Below are 14,074 nucleotides of genomic sequence, written 5' to 3' on the forward strand. Positions count from 1 at the left end.
TTGGATTGCCTTTAGGGAGACACCCGATTTAGCCCTTTGGCTTTCTGGTACCTGAAGAACTACACGTTTCCCTGTTTTTGGACTTACAAGTTAATCCGTGATCCAAATGTTGGAGCGATATGACAGTCATGTTTCCTACTAGTATACCACATACTCTTTCCACACTCTTTCCCTTTCCCTTTTCCCTCTCTCTTCCCTCTCTTTACTTTCTCTGTTTGTCCTTTTCTTATCCAAATTGAACTTGTTTTATGATTCTTGATCAACCATAATGGATCGTAAAAAGGTGTTACTAAATATCTTTATTAATCTTTTATTATTAATACTTTGCAGTATTAACATAATCAATAATATCATTTGAAATATAAACCTGTGAGATTTACGGAGTTGTCATAATGTAAGACCCGATTAGTTTGTAATTGTCATTTGATATTTACTGACTTACTTAATTGTACTTATTTGTGCTTTGTTTCAATAAACTTGATTTATGCAAAAAAAAAAAATCTGCAAAAATGTCATAAAACACTCTGATAAATGATATGCTTAAGCCTATTCAAAGCATATTATTTAAAGTCTCTCATACACTTGGGTTGTGGTAACATGCAGCAGCCGAAATGCCATCAAAAACCACAGCACTCCCTTGCTGCTGCAGTTTTTCTACTGGTTCCTGCACAATCAATTTGGAGGAAAAATGCTGCTTTTTTGCAAGACACATGATCGATCAATTGTAATATACGATCATCCTGACTGCTGCATGTGAATGTACCTAAGGGTCCGCTCACACTGGTGTATATTCTCCCATGCAAGAGAATCTGGCAGATTATACGAACGTCACTTGACTCAAACTGTCAGAGTTTGATCCAAGCATAATCTGAGTGTGATCCAATTCTCTTGCATGTGAAAATCTTATCACAAATAAAAAATACCCCTCAACTCTAACCCTATTTCACCAATTTACTGAAAAAAATAAAAAAGAAGCCATCCAGTCCAGGGATTCTGATGTAGTCGCTCCATAAGTTGCTTTAGGCTGCGTTCACACTGCGTTAGTGTGACCCGTTTAACAGACTACGTTACACCGCGGCATAACGCGGTGTAACGTAGTCCGTTAACGCCGCCATTACTTTCAATGGCAGACGCATTGCTAGCACATGCCCATTGCGATGTGCCGTCATTGAGTGACGGACCCGAGACGCGGGCTGCAGCGTTTCCGGGTCCGTCACTGCTAGCGCAGATGGAGCTAGCAGATGCTCCATCTGCGCTAGCGCTGTGCAAATGTCGGCACTTGCATTGGTGCAGCCCGTTTAACGGATGTGTTGAACGGACTGCACTAACGCAGTGTGAACTTAGCCTTACAGAATGATAGTTGCTGGCTTCGGCGAGATCCAGCAGCTTTGAACAGCAGTGAAGTCAGTAGCTACACTGCTCATCAGAGTCTCAAAGAGGGCAGTGTGACATGACGCCTCTCATAAGCAGTGTAGTTACTGACCACTGCTGTTCAGAACTGTCGGGTCTCACGGCAGCCAGCAACTTTGATTCTGGACAGCAAGTTATGGAGCATCTTTCTGGGGTGGCTGCAGGCTGTTATTTTTAGGCTGGGAAAGCCACAATAATCAAGTTCCTTCCCAAACTGATAATATAAGCTCGCAGCTGTCTGCTTTACCTTGGCTGGTTATCAAAAATAGGAGAAACCTCACGCCATTTTTGTTTAATTATTTATTTACAAGGTTAAATAATGCTAAAAACATCCTTTTATTGCTGCATGAAAGGTACTAAAGGGTGCTAGTTTATTATATGTAGGGGGCTTGTGACATTAAATATATACAGGACATCTACGTATTCTAAGCAACCTATTCTATTCTGATGGTCTTCTGGCTGTGAATTTATTGTTCATGGTAGATGGAATGTCGGGTTTCCTTTGAGATGCGTGCATAAAAATTAAGCAACTCATGCATGGCTTGTGTGCCATCCGATTTTTTTTCTCTCACCCATTGACTTACATTGGCGAGTGCGATCCGATTCTCGTAATCTCAGCATGCTGTGATTGTTTTTCATCAGTACGATTAGAGCTGAGGAAAACCATGCAGATGAGCACCAACTCATTTAATGGCATTAGTCAGAGTGGAATGCGATGTTTTCTCGCTTTACACACTTCCGTATTATACTCTAGTGTGAGCGGAACCTTAGGTAAATTCATTTTCACTGTGTTTTTTGAGTATTTTTAACTTACTTTTCCATCACTTTTTTTCTAATGCATTTTTCTAATGCTTTAGATATGTCCCATTAACTTTGCTTTGATAAAATTTAGCAATGCAATAATTTGCTTTTTTAGCAAGTTTCCGCTGTGAAAATGTACTAAAAACAAATATGCATTTTTTTTTAACTGTGGATTTCCTTCATCTCATTCAAGTCTATGGGAAAAATCCACATATAAAACATATCTGTTCTACAAGAGAAATTAACATGTTGAGGATTTCAAACACGCATTGCAGGTTACACTAAAGAAAAGCACATTGGACACATTTCAGGTACTATAAGGCTACGTTCTCATGATGAGTTTTTGGTGTGTTTTTGATGCTGCGTATTTTTGTTGCATCAAAAATGCAGCGTTTAACTGTCCCATGAAAGTGAATGGGATTTATAAAAATCTCATGCCCACTGTGCTTCTTATTAATGCTGCGTTGCATGTGTCATGTCCAGCATTTCTCCAGTCACCTTCCACGACAGCCACTTCGGAGGTTGTCTTCCCCGCCGTAATAGGGGACAGGAACACAAAAATGTTAAATACCCCTCCCATTCCTGCAACCACCAGTGTTTTCCTGTCCCCTATGGGGCATGAAGAAAATTTCTGAAGGTGCTACCGTGGACGGCCATCGTAGCACCCCACATACCTCTGAAGCCGGTCAGCTGAGGTCTGGGGCTTCGGTCTCTCCTCCTCCCATGGCTGCTCCCATCTCCTCACTCTGCAGATCTCGGGACCCTGCCGCCTCTCCTGCGCTCCCCCTGGGGGTAAAGCGGGGTGGTGATGTGAGCACCAGGGGCCTCCTGCAGCTCCCTGGATTCCTACTCCATCATTTTTGCCGTCCTGGAGTCCACGCTGGCTGGGGGTGGCGCACCTCCACTTCCGAGTCATCCCTGTGTGTTTCATGCTGTGGATCGCGTCACTTCTGGTGGAGCGCACATCACTTCCGGTCCTCTCATCATGCGTCCCACCGGCCGGCGCATTCTCTCCCTGGACTGCCGGCAACCCTGGGGGTGTCCAAAGCAGTTCTCCCCATTGGATCAAGATTAGGGGTCAGGAGGAGCACAGATGACGCTGTACCCTCGATCCTTTAAAGATCCGGGTGGGGACTCACCAGGTAAGACATCCTGTCTGACACTGACTGTGGACTGACGGACATGGACGGTGACAAGCCCCCTTTCTCTGCATCTGCGGGGCCCAGCGTAGCCCCTCCTACTGTAAGTAGCAGGTGTCGGCACCTGCTATCCAGTAGTTATTTCCACAAACGGCTTACTAAACCTTCTCTCTCTGAAAAGTGTGTCCTGCCAGGCTCCCCTCTACATATGGGAAAAAGCTCTGCCAGTCCTGTAGAGATGAGATCCTATGCTCCGAACAGCCCTCCCTCCTGGATATCATCAGATCCCTCTTTAAACAGGCCTACTCTTTCCCAGATCTCAGGGCCCGAGCCACCTCCTCCTAAAAAGAAGGAAAGACCTCCGGTAGAATCTGACTCCAATTCGGGCGAAATTCAATCTTCGGGCTTGGAGGACGTTTGGAAGAATGAGGGTTCCACTTCCACTCCCACCCCTAAATCAGACAACAAAAAATACTATTTTAGTTCCAAAGATATGGGTGTGCTGATCAGTATAGTGAGAGGCACCATGGGGACTGAGGAGGAGGAAGTTAAACTCACGGTACAGGACAAAATATTTTGGGGTCTAAAGCCCAGAGATCAAAAGGGTTTTCCCGTACACAAAAATGTACAAAATCTGATCCTACATGAATGGGGCCTCCCTGAAAAAGGTCTTAGCGTGCCCTCAGAATTAAAAAAAATGTTTTCCCTAGAAAGGGGATAACTCCTTATGGGAGACCACTAAGGTAGATGTACAAGTGTCCAGGGTAACTAAAAAAAACAGCCCTACTCTTTGAGGACTCTTCCTAGCCCAAAGAATCAGTGGATCGAAAAATAGAGAGCTTGTTAAGGAAGTCTTGGGACACCTCCACAAATTTACAGAAAACCAATATAACCTCCACATGCGTGGCCAGATCTCTGTTTATTTGGTTTTACAAACTTGAAGATTATCTCACACAGGGCACCTCAATAGAGGAGATTTTAGACTCCCTACCCCTACTACAGAAAGCAATGGGGTTCCTAGCCGACGCCTCTGCTGAGTCTGTCCGGGTAGCTGCAAAGGCCGCTGTCCTCTCCAACTCATCTAGGAGAGCTAAAATCTTGGGGGGGGACTTTGTTTCCAAGTCCAAATTATGTGGCATCCCCTTCCAGTGTCACCATGTGTTCAGGCCCGTCCTAGACCATATCCTGGACAAGGTGTTGGATGAGAAGAAATCTCTCCCCAAACATAAAAATCCTAAGAGACCATTTTTCACCCCCCCCCCCCCCCCCCCGTGACCAACCCTCACAAAGCTATAGGAGAAAAGGCAAAACAGGAAGATGGGCCTATCCCAAGGGAGGTAAGGGCAGGAACATCCTTGTCCTTCAACCACAGCAGACCTAAGAAAAGCAATGAGAGGTCCCCAGTCGGGGGTCAACTCTCGTTCTTCCTCACCCAGTGGCGGTCCATCTCCACAAATCAGTGGGTCCTCCATACCATATGAGAGGGACTAAAAATAGAGTTTGAGAGCCCTCCCCTGCAGTGCTTAAGAGTGACCTCCCTATAAACCCCACATCTCCAAGACTCCTTATTAAAGGACCTAAAAAATCTACTCCTGTCAAAAGTGATCTCACGGGTACCAAGACAGGAAGAAGGACATGGCCATTATTCACATCTCTTCCTAGTAGCAAAACCATTGGGGAAGAACAGGATCATTATAAACCTGAAGCCATTAAATGACTCAGTCCGTTACAGGCGATTCAAAAAGGAAACAATCAGATCAGTAATCCCACTCATCCGTCAGAATTGGGTAATGGCAACAGTGGATCTAAGAGATGCATATTACCATGTGTCCATACACCCACAGCACAGGAAATTCCTCAGATTCACAGTGTCTCAGGGACAACGAGTCAGACATTTCCAATTCAAGGTTCTACCCGGCGGCATCTCGTCGGTATCGGGAGTCTTTACCAAAATTATGGTGGAAGCTGTGATTTTCATCCGTCGCCAGGGGATATGCATTAACCCATATCTTGATGATTTTCTCATTACTGCACCACACCATTTGTCCCCCGTCTGAAGATGGACGTAACAAAGACCCTGGAGTTATTAAGATCCCTGGGCTGGATCCCAAATCTAGAGAAGTCAGAAATCCACCCCTCGACAAGGAGAAATTTTCCAGGGGTTCTTCTTGATTCAAAGAAAAGGACATCCTTTCTACCCAAGGATCGTCAGATCGATCTTGTCCACAGATTAACGAGGTTCAGGGATCAGCGGGCTCCATCCCTCAGAGAATCGATGTCTGTTCTAGGATCGCTGACCACATGTATCCAAGCAGTTTCCAGGGCCCAGTCTCATACACGAATCCTACAGACCAACGTACTTCTACATTCCAGGAGACGTCATATTCCATTATCCCAAAGGATTTCCCTTCCCGGCCACATAAAATCGGCCCTGAAGTGGTAGGTAAACTACCAAAACTTCAGCAGGGGGTCAGCTGGGATCAGCTTCCCTTGAAGACACTCCGCTCAGATGCCAGCCAACATGGTTGGGGTGCAGTGGCAGAGGAATTCTACTTCCAGGGACGATGGCCATCAAACATCAGAACCAGCTCCTCCTCAAACCTGAGAGAACTAAAGGCTGTAGAAGAGGCCCTAAAAGAGTCATCATCACTGAACCAAAACCACCACATCCGTGTCTACTCGGACAACATGACCACAGTGGCCTACCTCCGACACCAGGGGGCACAAAGTATGCCGGTCTGAAGGTATTAGCAGCCAGGATCTTTTTTTGGGCCGAGAAAAACCTACTATCGATCACAGCGGTGCATCTGAGAGGATCAGACAATACCAAGGCAGACTTCCTCAGCAGGAAAGACATACATCCAGGGGAGTGGTGTCTGAACCAAACAGTTTTCTTGTCCCTAACCTCAAGATGGGGAACTCCAGAGGTAGACCTATTTGCCAAAAGACAAAATGCGAAAGCGGAGACATTTTTCTCCCTCTACCACACGGATGGGGCACAAGGAATAGATGCGTTTACACAACTGTGGAATTTCAACCTTGAATATGCCTTTCCACCCATACCAATGCTGGCAAAGATGCTTCAAAAAATCCAGACAGACCGAGTCCCCACAATCCTAATTGCTACTTTGTGACCTGGAAGGATCTGGTACAGTGCCCTTCTGGTACAGGCCCTTGGCCTCTACCTCAAAAAGTCAATCTCCTTCATCAAAGTCCTATACTACTCCCAGAACTACACAAACTGATCCTGGCAGCATAGTTACTAAGGCCGAAATTCTGAAAGCCAAAGGTCTCTCTGATAAAGTAATCCAAAACCAGGGATTCAAGCTTGAGGAGGATAATTTGCATATTCCAGGTGCCTTCTGGGAAAAGCGAAGAGTCTCCCTAAGCAAGAAGATAGTTGGGTACAGCCGGGACCAGCTGCTTGGAAAGCATCACCAAACCAGGGATTCAAGCTTGAGGAGGATAATTTGCATATTCCAGGTGCCTTCTGGGAAAAGCGAAGAGTCTCCCTAAGCAAGAAGATAGTTGGGTACAGCCGGGACCAGCTGCTTGGAAAGCATCACCAAACCAGGGATTCAAGCTTGAGGAGGATAATTTGCATATTCCAGGTGCCTTCTGGGAAAAGCGAAGAGTCTCCCTAAGCAAGAAGATAGTTGGGTACAGCCGGGACCAGCTGCTTGGAAAGCATCACCAAACCAGGGATTCAAGCTTGAGGAGGATAATTTGCATATTCTAGGTGCCTTCTGGGAAAAGCGAAGAGTCTCCGTAAGCAAGAAGATAGTTGGGTACAGCCGGGACCAGCTGCTTGGAAAGCATCACCAAACCAGGGATTCAAGCTTGAGGAGGATAATTTGCATATTCCAGGTGCCTTCTGGGAAAAGCGAAGAGTCTCCCTAAGCAAGAAGATAGTTAGGTACAGCCGGGACCAGCTGCTTGGAAAGCATCACCAAACCAGGGATTCAAGCTTGAGGAGGATAATTTGCATATTCCAGGTGCCTTCTGGGAAAAGCGAAGAGTCTCCCTAAGCAAGAAGATGGTTGGGTACAGCCGGGACCAGCTGCTTGGAAAGCATCACCAAACCGCGCGCCTTATGGCGCGCAAATTTTTGCCTGTAGGACATTATTGCAAGAAAGCTTGGCTGAGTAGATTACACAAGAAGGAAAACACACAGCAAGTCAGCAGGATCTAGGAGCAACATGGCAGATGTGACAACCTACATGGTGAGCTGCAGCATGTGCTACATGTTCACAGATCGACCAGAAGAAGAATCCAATTTCACCTGTCAGAAGTGTAGACTAGTGGCCCTTTTAGAAGAAAAGGGGCGGGGTCTGGAAGAAAGAATAGCAACTTTGAAACTCATCAAAGAAAATGAAGACTTCCTAGACAGAACAGAAGCATCTCTACTGGTCACAGAAGGTGAAAAAAGTGTCAGAGAACCTCCAAAAGCAGATGAGTGGAAGCATGTGACCAAAAGAAGCAAGAAGACCATGGAGAAATCACCAACCACACAACTGAAGAACCGATATCAAATCTTTGTAGAGGATGAAGATGGCACACCTAAGGATGAAGCAATACCAGCAAGCAAAAAAGAAAAGGGCACACAGCAACAAGTGACAGCAAAAAGTACAGCCAAGAAGCAACGAAGAGTGGTGGTGGTGGGAGACTCACTACTGAGAGGCACAAAAGCAGCCATCTGCAGACCGGACATAACGGCAAGAGAAGTATGCTGCCTTCCAGGTGCGATGATCAAGGATGTGACCAATAGGATACCAAAGCTCTTCAGCTCCAAGGACGTCCACCCATTTCTTCTGATTAGGGTTGAGCGAAACGGGTCGAAATTGTTCAAAAGTCGCCGACTTTTGGCAAGGTCGGGTTTCATGAAACCCGACCCGACCCCAGTGGGGGGTTGGCCATGAAGTCGGCGATCTTTTGAATCTGGAATCGGAATTCCGATCCCGATTCCCGATATGTTTAAGATATCGGGAATTGGTATCGGAATTCAGATTAAAGTGTAAAATATAGAATTAAAATAAAAAATATTGCAATACTTACCCTCTGACGTGCCCTGGTACTAACCGGCAGCCTTCCTCCTTCGAATCCGCGCTTCTAGGACCTTGCCGTGACGTCGCGGTGACGTCGCGGCTTGTGATTGGCCGCGCGGCCGCCCATGTGACCGCTCGCGCGGCCAATCACAAGCCGCGACGTCACCCGCGACGTCACCGAAGGTCCTGGAAGGGCTGATTCTTAGGAAGGAAGGCTGTCGGAAGGAAGCAGGGCGCTTCCGAGGGTGAGTATATACCTAATAGGAATATACTCACCCTCGGAAGCGCCCTGCTTCCTTCCGACAGCCTTCCTTCCTAAGAATCAGCCCTTCCAGGACCTTCGGTGACGTCGCGGGTGACGTCGCGGCTTGTGATTGGCCGCGCGAGCGGTCACATGGGCGGCCGCGCGGCCAATCACAAGCCGCGACGTCACCCGCGACGTCACCGAAGGTCCTGGAAGGCTGATTCTAAGGAAGGAAGGTTCCCGGTTAGTACCAGGGCGCGTCAGAGGGTAAGTATAAGGATATTTTTTATTTTAATTCTATATTTTACACTTAAATATGGATCCCAGGGCCTGAAGGAGAGTTTCCGCTCCTTCAGACCCTGGGAACCATGGAAACCCAATGCACTGCATTGGGTTTCGAGTTTCGGCCGACCCCGACCCCGACTTTTTTATAGGATCGGCCGATTTCACTCGACCCGACTTTTCCAAAAGTCGGGTTTCGTGAAACCCGACCTGATCCTATAAAAGTGAAGGTCGCTCAACCCTACTTCTAAAACATGTTGGCGCCAATGACACGGCAAGGAAGGACCTACCGACAATCTGCAAGGACTTTGAAGAGCTGGGGAAGAAAGTAAAGGAACTGGATGCACAGGTAGTTTTTTCTTCTATCCTTCCAGTAGACGGGCATGGCACCATGAGATGGAACAGGATCCTTGATGCGAACAAGTGGCTAAGACGATGGTGCAGACAACAAGGATTCGGATTCCTGGACCACGGTGTGAATTACTTGTACGATGGACTCCTCGCCAGAGATGGACTACACCTCAACAAACCTGGGAAACACACATTCGCCAGAAGACTTGCTACACTCATCAGGAGGGCGTTAAACTAGAAGAAGAGGGGACGGGAAGAAAAACATTAGACTCGAACAAAGAAGACCCAGGAAAACATACTCAGAAGGGAGGTAAGAACATTTCTAAAACAATCCACAGCGAGGAGATTGGAACAAAACAAAATCCTCTAAACTGCATGCTCGCAAACGCCAGAAGCCTGACAAACAAGATGGAAGAACTAGAAGCAGAAATATCTACAGGTAACTTTGACATAGTGGGAATAACTGAGACATGGTTAGATGAAAGCTATGACTGGGCAGTTAACTTACAGGGTAACAGTCTGTTTAGAAAGGATCGTAAACATCGGAGAGGAGGAGGGGTTTGTCTCTATGTAAAGTCTTGTCTAAAGTCCACTTTAAGGGAGGATATTAGCGAAGGGAATGAGGATGTCGAGTCCATATGGGTCGAAATTCATGGAGGGAAAAATGGTAACAAAATTCTCATTGGGGTCTGTTACAAACCCCCAAATATAACAGAAATCATGGAAAGTCTACTTCTAAAGCAGATAGATGAAGCTGTAACCCATAATGAGGTCATGGTTATGGGGGACTTTAACTACCCGGATATTAACTGGGAAACAGAAACCTGTGAAACCCATAAAGGCAACAGGTTTCTGCTAATAACCAAGAAAAATTATCTTTCACAATTGGTGCAGAATCCAACCAGAGGAGCAGCACTTTTAGACCTAATACTATCTAATAGACCTGACAGAATAACAAATCTGCAGGTGGTCGGGCATCTAGGAAATAGCGACCACAATATTGTACAGTTTCACCTGTCTTTCACTAGGGGGACTTGTCAGGGAGTCACAAAAACACTGAACTTTAGGAAGGCAAACTTTGACCAGCTTAGAGATGCCCTTAATCTGGTAGACTGGGACAATATCCTCAGAAATAAGAATACAGATATGAAATGGAAAATGTTTAAGAACATCCTAAATAGGCACTGTAAGCGGTTTATACCTTGTGGGAATAAAAGGACTAGAAATAGGAAAAACCCAATGTGGCTAAACAAAGAAGTAAAACAGGCAATTAACAGTAAAAAGAAAGCATTTGCACTACTAAAGCAGGATGGCACCATCAAAGCTCTATAAAACTATAGGGAGAAAAATACTTTATCTAAAAAACTAATTAAAGCTGCCAAAAAGGAAACAGAGAAGCACATTGCTAAGGAGAGTAAAACTAATCCCAAACTGTTCTTCAACTATATCAATAGTAAAAGCATAAAAACTGAAAATGTAGGCCCCTTAAAAAATAGTGAGGAAAGAATGGTTGTAGATGACGAGGAAAAAGCTAACATATTAAACACCTTCTTCTCCACGGTATTCACGGTGGAAAATGAAATGCTAGGTGAAATCCCAAGAAACAATGAAAACCCTATATTAAGGGTCACCAATCTAACCCAAGAAGAGGTGCGAAACCGGCTAAATAAGATCAAAATAGATAAATCTCCGGGTCCGGATGGCATACACCCACGAGTACTAAGAGAACTAAGTAATGTAATAGATAAACCATTATTTCTTATTTTTAGGGATTCTATAGCGACGGGGTCTGTTCCGCAGGACTGGCGCATAGCAAATGTGGTGCCAATATTCAAAAAGGGCTCTAAAAGTGAACCTGGAAATTATAGGCCAGTAAGTCTAACCTCTATTGTTGGTAAAATATTTGAAGGGTTTCTGAGGGATGTTATTCTGGATTATCTCAATGAGAATAACTGTTTAACTCCATGTCAGCATGGGTTTATGAGAAATCGCTCCTGTCAAACCAATCTAATCAGTTTTTATGAAGAGGTAAGCTATAGGCTGGACAACGGTGAGTCATTGGACGTGGTATATCTCGATTTTTCCAAAGCGTTTGATACCGTGCCGCACAAGAGGTTGGTGCACAAAATGAGAGTGCTTGGTCTCGGGGAAAATGTGTGTAAATGGGTTAGTAACTGGCTTAGTGATAGAAAGCAGAGGGTGGTGATAAATGGTATAGTCTCTAACTGGGTCGCTGTGACCAGTGGGGTACCGCAGGGGTCGGTATTGGGACCTGTTCTCTTCAACATATTCATTAATGATCTGGTAGAAGGTTTACACAGTAAAATATCGATATTTGCAGATGATACAAAACTATGTAAAGCAGTTAATACATGAGAAGATAGTATTCTGCTACAGATGGATCTGGATAGGTTGGAAACTTGGGCTGAAAGGTGGCAGATGAGGTTTAACAATGATAAATGTAAGGTTATACACATGGGAAGAAGGAATCAATATCACCATTACACACTGAACGGGAAACCACTGGGTAAATCTGACAGGGAGAAGGACTTGGGGATCCTAGTTAATGATAAACTTACCTGGAGCAGCCAGTGCCAGGCAGCAGCTGCCAAGGCAAACAGGATCATGGGGTGCATTAAAAGAGGTCTGGATACACATGATGAGAGCATTATACTGCCTCTGTACAAATCCCTAGTTAGACCGCACATGGAGTACTGTGTCCAGTTTTGGGCACCGGTGCTCAGGAAGGATATAATGGAACTAGAGAGAGTACAAAGGAGGGCAACAAAATTAATAAAGGGGATGGGAGAACTACAATACCTAGATAGATTAGCGAAATTAGGATTATTTAGTCTAGAAAAAAGACGACTGAGGGGCGATCTAATAACCATGTATAAGTATATAAGGGGACAATACAAATATCTCGCTGAGGATTTGTTTATACCAAGGAAGGTGACGGGCACAAGGGGGCATTCTTTGCGTCTGGAGGAGAGAAGGTTTTTCCACCAACATAGAAGAGGATTCTTTACTATTAGGGCAGTGAGAATCTGGAATTGCTTGCCTGAGGAGGTGGTGATGGTGAACTCAGTCGACGGGTTCAAGAGAGGTCTGGATGTCTTCCTGGAGCAGAACAATATTGTATCATACAATTATTAGGTTCTGTAGAAGGACGTAAATCTGGGGATTTATTATGATGGAATATAGGCTGAACTGGATGGACAAATGTCTTTTTTCGGCCTTACTAACTATGTTACTATGTTACTATGTAAACCCTTCCGGAAAGCAGAAAGCCAATAACCAATACCATTTATGCCAAGGTTTGGAAAGATTTCCGTCCTGGTGCTCCCCTAAAACCCCTGATTAGGGTTGAGCGAAACGGATCGGACAAATTAAAAAATCGCCGACTTCCGGCAAAATCGGGTTTCATGAAACCCGACCCGATCCTAGTGTGGGATCGGCCATGAGGTCGGCGATCTTCGCGCCAAAGTCGCGTTTCGAATGACGCTTTCAGCGCCATTTTTCAGCCAATGAAGGAGGACGCAGAGTGTGGGCAGCGTGATGACATAGGTCTCGGTCCCCACCATCTTAGAGAAGGGCATGACAGTGATTGGCTTGCTTTCTGCGGCGTCACAGGGGCTATAAAGGGGCATGCACGCCGACCGCCATCTTACTTCTGCCGATCGTAGCATAGGGAGAGGTTGCCGCAGCTTCATCAGAAGAAGGGACATAGTTAGGGAATGAAGATTAAGCCCCGAAACTGCTTGTGCTGTAGTGATTTCCACTGTCCAACACCACCATTTGTTTGCAGGGACAGTCTATATTTTTGTGCATCAGCTCTGTAGCTTATTAGGCTGCCTTATAAGGTTCCCTGATAGCTGCATTGCTGTTTGCACGCCGCTGTGCAAACCAACTGCTTTTTTAAAAGCAAAAATCCTGTTGCTCCTTTCTGCACAGTTATCTTGTTTATTTGTCCACACTTTTGTGTGCAGCAGTCCTTTTTATTGCTGCCATATTTGTCCTGAGATCATTGTAGGGAGATTGAAATTGTACTACAGTCCTTGTATTTTTTCATATATCTTCCAGCCACGTTCTGCCACTTACATTGTGTTGTTTTATGCACAGGGTCTGAGGTTTGGTTTAGTCTCCCCCCCCCAAAAAAAAGTGAGATTCAAATTATCACAAAGTGGATAAACTGCAGTCCTGTCAGTTTGTGGTATATCAACCAGCCACTTTCTGCCACTTACATTGTGTTGTTATATACACTGGGCCTAAGTTGTGGTTCAGTCTCCCAAAAAAAAGGGGAGATTCAAATTCTCAGAAAGTGGATATACTTCTGTCCTGTTAGTTTGTCGTATATCAGCCAGCCACTTTCTGCCACTTACATTGTGTAGTTTTTTGCACAGGGCCTGATTTTTTGTTCAGTCTCCCAAAAAAGGGAGATTTAAAATCTCAACACATTTATATACACCTTCTACCTTGTTTTACAGTACCATATAATGGTTGTTATTTTGGTTAAATTTTCCAAAGAATGAGTAAGTCAGGTGGAGGAGGCCGTGGGCGGTGGTGGCGAGCTGGTACTGATGGTGGTGGTGGTGCATCTGGTGGTAGTGGAAAAAGCACAATAGCACCTAAGGCTGGAGGTGTTGAGCCAGCGTCATCGTCTGGCTACACAAGGCCTCGAAAGTTCCCTTATCTGGGTGTAGGAAAACGGCTTTTAAAGCCGGAGCAGCAGGAAAAAGTTTTGGCTTTCCTTGCTGACTCAGCCTCTAGCTCTTTCGCCTCCTCTTCAGAAAGTTCCAAAT

This window comes from Ranitomeya imitator, chromosome 3, assembly GCF_032444005.1.
Source record: "Ranitomeya imitator isolate aRanImi1 chromosome 3, aRanImi1.pri, whole genome shotgun sequence".
NCBI lineage: Eukaryota > Metazoa > Chordata > Amphibia > Anura > Dendrobatidae > Ranitomeya > Ranitomeya imitator.